The sequence below is a fragment of the Glycine max genome, chromosome 16, assembly GCF_000004515.6.
Source record: "Glycine max cultivar Williams 82 chromosome 16, Glycine_max_v4.0, whole genome shotgun sequence".
Taxonomy (NCBI): Eukaryota; Viridiplantae; Streptophyta; class Magnoliopsida; order Fabales; family Fabaceae; genus Glycine; species Glycine max.
The window spans coordinates 11,446,565-11,460,990 of record NC_038252.2 but is presented as its reverse complement, the minus strand read 5'-3'; positions in this window follow the sequence as shown (position 1 = coordinate 11,460,990).

Below are 14,426 nucleotides of genomic sequence, written 5' to 3'. Positions count from 1 at the left end.
CGAGGAAAATGTCGAAAAAACTGGAACGTGTGGTCTATGAACTTTAATCGTGAAAGGTTCGGGAGTTGTTTTTACGCACGGGGAAGTTATTAGCACCCCACACGTCTGTCACAAGGGACGACAGCCTCTAATCGAGTGTGCAAGACATGACTTCAAAATTATGTATTTTTCCTTTTTTTTTTTATGTTTTTTAGCTTTTTATGGGCCTTTTTGTATTTTTTATCTTTTTGTGGTCGACAAGGGTGTTTCCCTTGCTCCTATGTATTCCTCACTTTGATAAATACACTCTCATTTTTGTGTTTTTGGCCGGTTTCTCTCTGAAATATCCCAGAACTTTACGGATTCCACAGTGATGGGTGTTAAACATTTTGAAGTGGTCAAAAGAAAGTTGCATGCCGACAAACAATGGTCCCTGGACAAAATTAGGGTATGACAGGGGTCTCTCTAACTCTTGAACCATATGCTTTTTGTTGAACTTCCTTGAACATATTGTGGCTTTGAAATTTTTGAGCTTGTTTTCATGTCCCGAATCTGTGTGCTGAGATATTTTGCTTGAGCTTTTGATGAAAAAATGAGTTCTTTGCATGTTAAAACATAGAGTTAGCCTTAAATTTCACCCAAATTGGATTTTCCTAGCAAAAGTTACAAATAAAATAAATTTAATGACCTTTAGTAAAATGAAAAATCTGTCATGAATTTGGACTGAGAGTTACAACAATATGGACTGTTTTTTTTTTTTTTTTTTTTTTTTATCAAAGCTTTGACCTCAAAAATGATTTTCCTAGGTTTGGAAATGTAGGGTAGCATATAAGATTTGCAAAAATTTGACTCCCGGATGTCGCAACCTACCCTTCGGCGGGGGCGCGAAAATGGCCAAAATCATGGGCCAAAGTGTTTTTCTCCAAGAGAGAAAATGAGCGGAGTCGTCACCAACTTTTATTCGAGGAAAATGTTAGAAAAACCAAAAAGACGAAGGTCAGCGGATTTTTTGAAAAGAGGGTTCGGGAGTTGTTTACGCACGGGAAATGTATTAGCACCCCACACGCCCATCACAAGGGATGACAACCTTTAATCGAGTGTGCAAGAAATGACTTCAAAATCATGTATTTTCCCTTTTTATGTTTTTTCTGGGGTCGATAAGGGTATTTCCCTCGCTCCTATGTATCCTTAGGTGCGATGAGAAACTCAGACCTACGTAGTTCTTTAAGTCTGAAATTTTGTGTGTTACATTGATTTTTATCTTTTTTGAAAGATTAATTTTAATTTCAAACAAAAGTTGTTTAAGGCGTTGGACCTCGAAGTGATGCTTTAAACTTTTGAAAAGCAGAGAGAATCAATAAGGCGTTGGACCTTGAAACGATCTTCTCAAGTTTGAAAAGCGAAGAGAATCGTTAAGGCGTTGGACCTTGAAATGATCTCTTGATTTTGATGAAATGAAGAAGTTTATGAGTTGGTTTTATTTTGGTTTTCTTTTTTATGAACCTTCAATACCTTAAAGATAAGTTGCGGTACCAACGATTAGTTAAAACTTACTTTACAAAAGAAAAGCGACCACCGATGATAGGAGAAGAAGATGAAGATGCACTAAACAATAAAAAGGACCCCTAAGGGTCCATAGAGTGAATTCAAAACTTAAAAATAAAAACTAACCGGACGAAGAACAACCGAAGAACGAATGAAGAACGACCGAAGAACAATGTAGAAATCGATTGCAGTCATGATTTAGTGATGTTTTAGCTTCTTTTTCTCTTCTTTCTTCTTTTTTTCTCTTTTTTCTTCTCAATTCTAGACCTCTGGACCTTAGGACCCCTTTCCTTCAGCTCCCTCATGCCTATTTATAGGAAATGAGGGGTGGAGGTTGCACATCAGCTCGCCCAGGCGAGTTGGTTGCTTCCTCCAGAAGTTTCCTTGCTTGCCCAGGCCAGCTCAACTCGCCCAGGCGAGCTGGTTTCTTCACTCCTAAGTTTTTTGGTGGGCCCAGGGGCTGAAAAATGCCCCAAAAGTGACCCTTTTGCCCTCCTTTTGAGTATTTTTCGAGACAATTGGTGTTAAGCAGCTCAATTCGACTGGTGTTGAATTTCCCCTGTAGTTACTTTTTGGTCCAATTTTTCTTTATAAAAATATGTTCAAGGGAAATCCGGTTTGCCGGAAAGTGCACCGGGTCGTCAAGTATTTAAAATTTAAAACGGATGAATCCGAGTATCGAACTCAGGGAACTAGTATTAGACAGGGTTAAATTCAGAAATAAGGCATTGTTGAAAGAAACATTGATAATTGATGGTTTAAAACAGAATTAAACTAAGTCTAGGCTAAAAACATTAAAAATGCAAGTAAGCAAGGTTGACAACAGTAGGTAAAGGTGTTGGGTCTTTCTTACAAACCAACTGATGTATATAAAGATGTTTCTCTAATCAATCATGCTTTTGTGTTCTATGTTGTAGCCTAAATTACTAAACCTCAATCCCTGGTTAGGCTGAATCAATCCAAGCTTCGTCCTCAGATCCCTCTTGTTGGACTAGGCTCAATTAAGAAAGCCCTCTTAGGTTTAGACTAACTTAAACTAAGTTTCGTCCTTAGATCCCTCTTGTTGGACTAGACTCAACTTAAATAGCTGTTAGTCAGTGAATACGACTAACTTTTGTGTATAAAACTTGTGTAAATTGTATCAAACTCTTCCAATTTATGGTTATTTTGTAGTGTTATAAGTATTTTCTGTTACGTATAGGTAATAAATACTTAGTACTTCCATTTTGTGTGTTTAATAATCATTTTCTCTCAATTTCAAGTTAATTAGGCAAGCTTTGAAAAGTGTTGTTTTTCACCTTCTCGCTAAGCCAATCTGCTGGCTTAGCGAGCATCCGCTAAGTGCATCACTCATGGGCTATGCGCGAGGAAGACTCTGGAAGAAGATTAGCTGTACAGGTTCGCTAAGCGCACCGCTTCATCTCACTAAGCGCACCGCTTCAGTCCATCCGCTAAGTGAGAAAGGCGCGTGCTAAGCCAAAATTCACTAATGTGCGCTAAGCGGTCCATAATTGCGCTAAGCGTACCTCTTCATTTGGCTAGAGGCTTATAAGAACAAAATGCCTAAATTATCTCCCAACATGCATGTGAAGCAAGAAGTATCAACAAGAGTCAAGCCAAGGCTATTGTGCATGCAATCAATGAGGCAAAACACACCGAATAAAATAGATGATGATGGCTCAAATTCTCACCAAGGGTAAATCTATCACTTTCAATTCGAACTTTCAAAACTAACTTGACATGTAGAGAAAAACAAGGATTTCAATTCACAAAATGCCAAGAAACTCCTATTTCAAAAACAATTACCCATTACCTGTACATAACCTATAATTCAAAGAGAAACACGCAATGTTGTACACAAAACATAAAACCAAAATAACAAAATTATAAAACCAAAATAACAAAATTAACCTAGAAAACCCCAAATAAAAAAACAAAATTAACCTAGAAAACCCCAAATAAAGAACAATCTCCCCCCTCACACTTAAGCAACACATTGTCCTCAATGTAGTACAATCATAAGATTAAGAGCAATCAAAACAATCAATAAATTTGGACAAGTGCAACAAAAGTAAAGAAGGAGATAGAAAAAGAAAACTCCCTAAGTCATGACGGAAGAGAAGTAGAGTGAAGTAAGGAGGTCTCCTCCACCACTACATCCACCAAGGAGGGATTTGTGAGGAATGGTTTCAGCCGGTGTCCATTGACCTTGAAGCTCTTATCTATGGATTCACTTTTGGTCTCAACTGTACCATAAGGAAAAACATTAGTCACCACAAAAGGACCAATCCACTTTGACCTCAACTTACCACTCATGAGTTCGAGCCTAGAGTTATACAATAAAACTTTCTGTCCAACCACGAAGTCCTTCTTAGCTATCAAACTATCATGGAAATTCTTGGTCTTCTCCTTGTAGATTTTGGAATTCTCATAGGTTTCTAAACGGATCTCATCTAGCACACTTAGTTGCAACTTCCTTTCCTCTCTAGCCTGATCAATAGAGAAGTTGTAGGCCTTTACAGCCCAGTAGGCCCTGTGTCTATCTCTACAGGAAGATGACATGCCTTGCCAAAGACAACCCGATAAGGAGACATTCCTATGGGTGCTTTGTAGGCAGTCCTATGCGCCCAAAGTGCATCATCCTGCCTGGTGCTCCAATCCTTTCTGTTGGGCTGCACAATCTTCTCCAAGATCCTTTTTATCTCCCTATTTGAAATCTCAGCCTACCCATTAGTTTGGGGGTGGTAAGGTGTGGAAATTCTGTGCATGACCCCATGCTTTTTGAGCAAGGCATACATGGATCTGCTACAAAATGGGTGCCTTGATCACTAACGATGGCTCTAGGGACTCCAAACCTGCAAAACAGATTAGATCTAACAAAATCCACAACAACCTTAGCATCGTTAGTTCTGGTGGGTTTGGCTTCCACCCATTTGGAAACATAATCAACAACAAGGAGAATATAAACAAAACCAAAAGAAACAGAGAAAAGCCCCATAAAATCTATACCCCAGACATCAAACACCTCTCAGAACAACATGGGTTGTTGAGGCATCTGTTGTCTCCATGAAAGTGAGCCGCCTGCTCTCTAACAAGGCTCACAAGTGCTACAGATTCTCCATGCATCTTTGAAGATGGTGGGCCAATAGAAACCGCAGTCAAGCACCTTGCGAGCTATCCTCTGTATGCCAAGATGACCACCTGTGGGCCTATAAAAACTATTGCTAATAGCTCCTTCTCTATGGTAGTGTAATTTGCTTGAGCAACATCCAAAGTTCTGGAAGCATAGTAGATCACCCGAGGCAGCTTGTCAATCTTTTGAGCAAGGACAGCCCCCAATGCGTAATTGGATGCATCGCACATTAGCTTAAATGGGGCTGTCCAATTAGGTGCCTGAATGATAGGGGTGGTAGTCACCGCACGCTTTAGGCAATCAAAAGCCTCTTTGCACCGGTCATCAAAATCAAACTCCACCTCCTTTTGCAGCAGATTGGATAGTGGAAGGGCCACTTTGCTAAAATCCTTGATAAAGCGCCTATAAAACCCTGCATGACCAAGAAAAGAACGAACCTCTCGCACACAAGAGGGGTAAGGCAATTGTGAAATAAAAACTATTTTTGCAGGGTTTACCTCTATGCCCCTACAAGAGGGGTAAGGAAATTGTGAAATAACACCTCTATGCAACTCTCTAAAAAAATCACTAAAAATGCTAAGCATACACCACTGGAAGGTACCAGGGGCGTTACATAGGCCAAAGGGCATCCTCCTATAGGCAAAAGTTCCAAAGGGACATGTGAATGTGGTCTTTTCTTGATCCTCAAGAGCAATATGAATTTGTAAATAACCAGGAAAACCATCAAGAAAATAGTAATGAGACTTACCTGCCAAGCGCTCAAGCATTTGATCAATGAATGGTAGGGGAAAATGATCTTTTCTGGTCACCTAGTTCAGCCTCCTATAATCAATGCAGACTCGCCAACTGTTCTACACTCTTGTGGGGATAAGCTCATCCCTTTCATTCTTAATCACTGTGAGACCTGTCTTCTTAGGAACCACTTGGACTGGACTCACCCACTAGCTGTCAGAAATGAGGTAGATGATTCCAGCTTGTAAGAGCTTGGTCACTTCCTTTTTCACCACATCTAGAATGACGGGGTTGAGTCGCCGCTGTGGTTGTCTCACTGGATTAGCTCCATCCTCCAAAAGTATCCTATGCATGTAGGTAGATGGGCTAATACCAGGAATGTCTGCTAAAGTCCATCCAATGGCTTTCTTGTGCTTCTTGAGCACTAGCAACAACTTCTCCTCTTGCTTAGCAGCATGTGAGACAGAGATGATCACTATAAATTTTTCCTTGTCCTCCAAGTAAGCATATTTGAGGGTTGCTGGTAAGGGCTTCAACTCTGGTGTGGGTGTTGGCTGAACAGTGGAAGGAACCAGGGTAGGAGAAGAGGAAGGTTCCTCATCCTGTACCTCATAAAGCAAGTCAGAAGTATATGTACTTCCTGTAACATGGTTAGTGCATTCTGACTCTAAAAAATCAACATCAAGAGGTACAACACCCAGAAAATCAGAACCAAACTCAAACTCAAATTCACTCTCAGCATAAAAATCAGATACATGATCAAATTCAAACTCAGATTCGGATTCAATGCATAAGGAATGACAAGTATGCAGATCAGATAAAAATGGATGCTTCCTACCATGAAGAACAGAATCAAAATCAAACATATAATCATCAACAATTTGATCAATTATCTCAGCAAGAAAAACAGAATGATCCTCAGATGGATGTTTCATGGCATCAAGAATGTTAAAATGAACAACAATATCACCAAATTCCATAGACAACGTGCCAGCATAAACATCTATCTTGGTTTGGGCTATTTTCATAAATGGCCTGCCTAAAATAATTGGAACTGAACCATGGGAAAATCCCTCTTCCATATTAAGAACATAAAAATCAACAGGAAAAATAAGTTCACCAACCCGAACCAGCACATCCTCTATGAAACCTGCGGGGTAAGCAACACTTCTATTTGCCAAATGAATCACCACATCTGTAGATTGCAAAGGTCCAAGAGATAAAGAATTGAAAATGGACAGAGGCATGACACTAACTGATGCTCCTAGATCTAGCATGGCATTCTCAAATTTACTGTTCCCAATAATGCAAGGTATACAGAAAGTACCTGGGTCCTTACATTTCTCAGGAATGTGAGGAAAAAATTTACCTATCAATGCGAACACATTTCTGCCCATGCTAATCCTTTCATTGCCTTTGAGTTTCCTTTTGTGGGTGCACAACTCCTTTAGAAACTTGGCATATCTTGGAATATTCTTGATGGCATCTAGCAGAGGTATGTTCACCTCTACTTTCCTGAAGGTCTCCAAGATCTCCTTTTCTGCTTCTTCCATTTTTTGTTTGGAATTGCTCTAGGTGGGAATGGAAGAGAGATAGGCGGCTGCGGTAAGTCAGAATTACTAGAAGAAGGTCCACCTACAACTATCTCATGATCAGGAAGCTTTCTCTTTTGTGCAACTATCTCATCTTCTTTTTCAGGTGTAGAATGAAGCTTGACAGGTTCAGGTGCAGGTGCTGCTACTAGTGGAGGCACTTCAATTTGCTTGCCAGACCTCAAGGTGATGGCACTCACATTTTTTGGATTCTGCACAGTTTGTGAAGGTAATTTGTCAGAATTTTAAGACTGAGCTTGGTTCAACTGAGTAGCTATCTGCCCCATCTGATTTGTCAGACTCTGAATGGAGGCTCTTGTCTCTTGCTGAAATTGCATATTCTGGATGGTCATTTGCCTCACTAACTCTTCTAAGGAAGGTTGAGGAGGAGCCTTAGTTGCTTGTTGTCTTTGTTGTTGCTGTTGTTGTTGCTGCATTGGAGGAGGTTGGGGCAGATTTCTGATTCATGGCAAGTTGAGTTACTAGGTTGACCAAGGCATCAAGTTTTCCCTCAAGCTTTTTATTTTCAGTAGATGAAGATGAATCCGTGGCCACCTCATGGACTCCTCTAAGGACAATAACATCATTTCTTGCACTGAATTGTTGGGAGTTGGAAGCCATCTTCTCAATCAAATTCCTGGTCTCAGCAGGAGTCATATCACCAAGAGCTCCACCACTGGTAGCATCAATCATACTCCTCTCCATGTTGCTAAGTCCCTCATAGAAATATTGAAGAAGGAGTTGCTCAGAAATCTGGTGGTGAGGACAGCTTGCACACAATTTCTTGAATCTTTCCCAATACTCATACAAGCTCTCTCCACTAAGTGGCCTGATGCCTGAAATGTCTTTTTTGATGGCAGTGGTCCTAGATGCAAGGAAACATTTCTCCAAGAACACCCTTTTAAGTTCATCCCAGCTGAAAATGGACCTGGGAGCAAGGTAGTATAGCCAATCTTTTGCCACTCCCTCCAGAGAATGAGGAAAAGCCTTTAGAAAGATATGATCTTCCTGGACATCAGGGGGTTTCATGGTGGAACAAACAATATGGAACTCCTTAAGATGCTTATGAGGATCTTCACCTGCAAGATCATGAAACTTGGGCAGTAAATGTATTAGTCCAGTTTTGAGAGCATATGGAACACCCTCATTAGGATATTGAATGCACAAGCTTTCATAAGTGAAATAGGTGTAGCCATCTCCCTAAGAGTCCTCTCACGTGGTGGAGGTTGAGCCATGTTCTTAGTATGAAAATTAGTAGTCAAATGCTCAAAATCAAAATATTCAGAATCACTAGCAATAGAATACTCAGAATGCTCAAAATGCATAGAATGATTAGGATGCACACTATGCCTAACTAATCTATGAAAGGTTCTATCTATTTCAGGATCAAAGGGTTGCAAAATCAGCATTACACAACATTACACAAAATCAGTCGCAATTTTATGAGCAACTGAAACAGGGCAGTGCTAAACAGGGGACGCGACTGAAATGCGAAATAGAACACTACACAAAACAAAACAACACACACTCACACACTAAACAACAGAGCTAGACTCAAAACAACTAAACACTATTATGAGCCTTTGGACCACTGGTTCCCCGGCAACGACGCCAAATTTGATCGAGGTTGTACCCAAATCAAATAAACATTAAAAATGCAGTATCTAGGAAGTGATCCTAGGTCATCTCCTAATGAGCAATGGTCAACCAAACGTTCATAATAGATAATAACAAAACAGTAACGAATTGGGGGGTTTGTTTGTTTGTGTAAATTAAACCGCAAGCAAATTTGAATTAAAGAAATAACAGAATTAAAACATGTTGTTCCCCCTTGATTCACAAGGAAGTCTTTTATCCTAGGTTACGAGGATTTATCCCTAATCAGTTCAACCACTTAATCCAACCCTAAATTAACTTACTAGCGAAAATTGACATAAGGTTGTCATTATGTGATTAAATAACACATACACCAATTAATCATGAACGAAACTGATCATTAACGATGAATGTAAATTAAGCACAGAGACAATTAATCAAGTACTAAGCATGCATGGATTAATAGCAACAATTACAGAGCAATTGGTGAAGAGGAAAAACTTATTAGAATTCAATAATAATAACAAAACCTCAAAGAGAGCTGTGCTTGATCCTCAAGAGAAAACAACGCTGGAGACTTAGCCTTCCATTAATCAGCAGAAAACGAAATTGTAGATTGAAGCCGAAAATGAAATTGTATACAATGAATTTTATTGCTACGTGAACAGTGTGGGTGAACAGTAAAAACTGGAATTGCAAAACTCTAAAATTATTCTCCTCTCCAAAAACTCTCTAAACTAAAACCCTGGTGCTGTTATATAGGTCCTCAGCCCCAAAGCATACAAATCTGTTTTAAGTCCAAGCCCATAAACGAAATAAAATAAAATCTGGACAAGATAAGATAAGGTTGGATGAAATAAAATCTGCATGAAATAAAATCTAGATGAAATAAAATCTTGATAAGATAAGATTTGATAAAATAAAATTGTTTGCTCTCTTCAAGTCCAAGCCCAATTCCGGATCCAAGCCCAATTGCTTATAATTCTCCTGAAATTAAATTAAAAACACAAAATTAGTCAAGTAGGCCCAAATGATAAAACTGCATAATTAATTTGACAATTAAGGCTAATCAGTAATTAAAATGGTGACAAAAAGGGTTAAGAAATGGGAGAAAATAATGATACATCATGCGCTGAGCACCACTTCTTCTCTGGAAAAATTTATCGTAGCAGCGCTAAATGCGTTGTCCTGAGCTAAGCCCTATATCCATTCTGTAATTAAACTCCATGACTTGGGCTTAGCAGGGCAGGATGCGCTAAGCGCCAATCCTTCACTGTTTTGAAATACTTGGAAGTGCGCTTAGCGCGCTTGCTGCGCTAAGCCTGAACTACTCTCTGTAAGTTGAAGCTTGATTGCGCGCTATGCGCCACCTGCTGTGCTAAGCCCCAGATGCTCACTGGAATTTCAAACCTTAAGTTGGGCTGAGCGCTAGGTTAGGCTAAGCACAGGGTTACTCAGAACCTAAACGTTTCATTGACGCGCTAAGCACAACTATGCGCTAAGCGCGCCATACGAATTTCAGTTTTTAAAACCAATGGATGAGGCACTTTGGGTGTTACCTTTACACCAAAGCCTCTGCCTTTGCTAACCCTAAGCTTTTGTGCTTTCTATTGCATGCTGGAACCTACTTGTCTAAATTATTCTTGCTTCATTCTACATTGCAATCATATTCCAAGTACGTAAGTACATTTTCAAATTCATTTTCATCTTTCAAACCATAGGGTAGATGATTTCATGCTTTCTTAGTTACTAGTGTGTTAAGTTAGGGTTTTTAGTTTGAGGGTTAGTCATTTTTGGATTTTAGGTAACTTAGAAGCCCATTAGGGGAAATGTTGCTGAAAGGGGTGAAGACCCCTGTGTTTCTATTGGGAAATCACGTTGAACGCGCTAAGCGCGCTTGTTGCACTTAGCGTGTTCATCACAGCTGTTAAATTTTTGGATTTCCAGATGATCGCGCTAAGCGGACCATGTCGCGCTAAACGGGTTCATCTCTGCTAATAAACGAGAGCGATGAACCCACTAAGGGCATCTGTGTGGTAAGCAGGCCTAGTGTTTCAAACACTTAGGATTTTTCAAATTTTTTGTTCAATGCTAAGCCTGACCTATCAGGATAAGCGCCAATATGCTTCTGTTTTCAAACCTTTGAATAAGGCTAAGCATAGCCTGCTACGCTAAGCCGTAGTTATGTTTCATGGAGGTTGAGCTAAGCGCGCCTTGCTGCACTAAGCTCAACTCTCTCGCTGTTTTTGAGCTTTTGTAGTTAGGCTAAGCGTGGCTTGTGCGCTAAGCCTGAGTGTCATTCTGGTGAAGCTAAGCTAAGCGTGCCATGCTACGCTAAGCCCAGACCTTCTTTCATTTTGAAAATTGTAGATTTAGGCTAAGCCCAACATGCTGCGCTAAGCCTAATCTGCAGAAAAATATTTTTTGTGTCTTTAGGCTAAGCGCGAGTCTGTTGCGCTTAGCCCATGGGTAAAATTCTATAAGGCGCGCTAAGCCCAGCCTACTGCTCTTAGCGCCCAGTTCAGTTTTTAGTTTTATTTTTCTGTTTTGTTGGAAATAACCCTGACTAATCTTGTTGTTTGATCTTATATTTTCAGATGGCATCAAAGAAGAGAAAGGCACCTGCCACACCTTCCCATGTCCGATATGACCGATCGAGGTTCACTTCTCCTGAGGCCTGGGAAAGGTATAATGACATTATTGTTCCTAGGAAGCTGCTGCCAGAGAGAAATGTGGTAATCTACCATACTGAATTTGATGAATTCAAGGAAGAATTGGAGAGAAGATGGGATGAAGCATTGACAAGCTTTGAGGAAGGCATCATTGATGTTTCCATAGTAAAAGAATTCTATGCTAATCTCTATGATCTAGAGGACAAATCACCAAAGTAGGCGAGGGTCAGAGGTCATTTGATAAAATTTGATGAAGATGCCTTCAACATATTCCTGAAGACCTTTGTGATCATTGAGGAGGGGGAGACATTATCAGCTTATTCTAGGTTTGCACTCTTGAGGCCTTATCCTCAAGAGTTAGTTGCTAAGCTCTGCATCCCAGGGAGGGGATTTGAGCTGAATGCTGATGGTCAGCCTCTGAAGATCTTAAGGAAGAACATGACCACACTTGCTCAGACTTGGAGTGTTCTTTCTTACTCCAACTTGGTCCCTACCTCCCACACTTCTGACATCACACTAGATCGGGCCAAGTTGATCTATGGTATTATCATGAAGATGGACATCTCCCACCAGATTTCTATCATTGCCCAACATGACTCCTCTAGGCTTGGATTTCCAGCCTTAATCACAGCTTTGTGTAAAGGTAGAGGAGTCACATTAGATTCTAGATCCTTGGAGAGCCTTAGCCCTGCCATTAACTTGGCATATATAAAGAAGAATTGTTGGAATCTAGATGATCCAACAGTGACATTCAGAGGGCCAAGGAAGGCCAGGGGTAAGAGATCTAAGGCTCCCCCTACTACAGCAGCACCAGATGCTTCTGCTCCTTCTTCATCTACTTTATCATATCCTACTACTGCAGCACCTTCTTCCTCTACTCCAGCTACTCCTGCTCCTACACCAGCTCAGTGACCAGTTCAGCTCCCAGCTTCTTCTGCTCTTGCATCAGATTATGTGTTTACTCCAGAGATGCTTCACTTTATGATGCAAACCCTCCACAAAGGGCAGGTCATTATCATGTAGAGTCTCCAGAGCTCAGGCCTGCAATCTATTATGAGCATAGATGAGTTCCTGACTCAGGTGGCTTGGCCAGGAGTCCAGCCTTCTTCTTCTAGAGGGGGTGGGACCTCCGCAGCCCAAGTGCCTGAGCAGGCAACAGAGGAGCTAGTTTTAGCAGAGGATGAGCTCACTTCTCTTGAGCCCTCTTCAGTTGTTGCAGATACATCTATGGCTCAGGAGGAGGTATCTTCACCAGGTCCCATGCCAGAGCCATCCTCTACACCTATATCTGAGGACACTATGCCATCAGTACCAGCTATAGAGCCAGAGCAATCCATTCTTTAGGATGTACCAGCTGCTTCAGTGCTGTATTTAAATGAAGATCAGCCACAGGATGAGCAGGATGTTTAAATTCTATTTTGTTTTAATTTATGCAAATCATGAACAATTTAGTTGTTAGTTATTTAGTTTGCTTTATGTTTTAGTTATTTAAATTTCAGTCATTTAAATTCAGTTATTTTAGTGTTGATTGTTTGTACAAAAAGCTTGTTTGAATAGTGAACTGATTGAACTTGATATTCAGTGGTGTGTTTTGTTTGAAACGAATGGTTGTGTTTGAAATGAATGAGAGTTGTATGAATTGAGTGGACTGGAATGTATAGACTTTGTTTTGATCAAGCTTGCATCTACTAGAAGAGAAAGAACATGTGATTAGAACTTTGACTGAAAATGTTAGTCAGTTTGTCAGATTGATTGTGAAGGAATGCATTGACCGTATCCCGGTGAGAGTGTGAACCTAAAATTTTGAGAGAAATGACTATCATATAGTACTGATTTTTGCATGAATCTCTGAAGTATGGACTGAATGCATGAAATTAAGGATGATGAAGACCATGTTTGATTGTGATAACCACTAAGCCAAAAAGTTGACCATGTGCTTGAATGATTTATCCCTTGCACCCAGTTTGAGCTGAATGAAGCAATTGATTGAAGCATTCCATGATATTCACTTCATATGATTGAATTTCTCTGTGAAGCAAACACTATTTGGATTGACCACTGTATTTTGTCACTTGAGGACAAGTGAGTTGTTCTTTCTTTGTTTGAGGACAAGCAAAACTGTAAATTTGGGGGAGTTTTTTAGTCGTCTTATATGACTAACTTTTGTATAGAAAACATTTTCCAAAACTTGTATAGTTTGCCCAATTTATAGTTATTTTGTAGGGATTTGTAAATAAATCTTGTTTTCTTGTTATAGTTGTCTCTAGAATATTTTCCATTGGATTTAACGATGAAATCTATTCAATTTCAGGTTAAATGAGGCTAAAATCTTGACGTGCTAAAGGGAGTAGTTGCGCTCAGCTCACCATTTGGGCTCAGCATGCATCCAATGCTAAGCGCAGGTTCAGCGCGCTTAGCGCGACAAAAGAATATGGCAAAGCATCAATATCAAGGCCGTGCGCTAAGCGCGAGATCCGCTCGCTAAGTGCGATGGCTGTCTTTAGCCAGGCTCAATGCATGACTGGCGCTAAGCCCAAATCCACTTACTCGCGCTAAGCACGAGGGTGGCGCTAAGCGCAACGTCGAGGATTTAGAGCCTATTTAAAGCCTGTCTTGTGCAGAATTAGGGTACAAAATTTTTAGCAAGCAGTACAGAATTCCAGAGCAAGGACACCATAGTGCTAATTTTGAGATAGAGGCTCTAGAGGCAGCAAGAGGAGTAGTTTTGCAGAGAAGCCTAGGGTTATTCAATTAGAGAGAGATTAGTGAGTTGTAGAGTGATTGTGAGGTGCTGAGAAGAGGAGGAAGGATCCCCCTTCTTGTGTAAGGAACAATTATTCTGTACTCTCAATCTCATTTGTGTTAGGGTTTTTCTATAATGACTGGCTAAACACCCTTGTTGGGATTTCTAAGGAACATTTGATGTAATTACTTTATTATCTAATTAATTTTGTTTTATGTGTTCAATGCTTAATTTCTGCATGCTCTTGGTCTGATCACCCATTTGTGTGTACAGTCAGGTGACTTTAGCATTGGGAAATGTACTGTTGCCTTAGAACTTGATAGAAGTAGGACTGAATAACCACATTACCAGGGATGGATAGTGGGGTTTTTGGTTTTCTGAATATGCTATGATGATAATGCTATTTAAGTTAAGCCTAGTCTTACAAGAGGGAT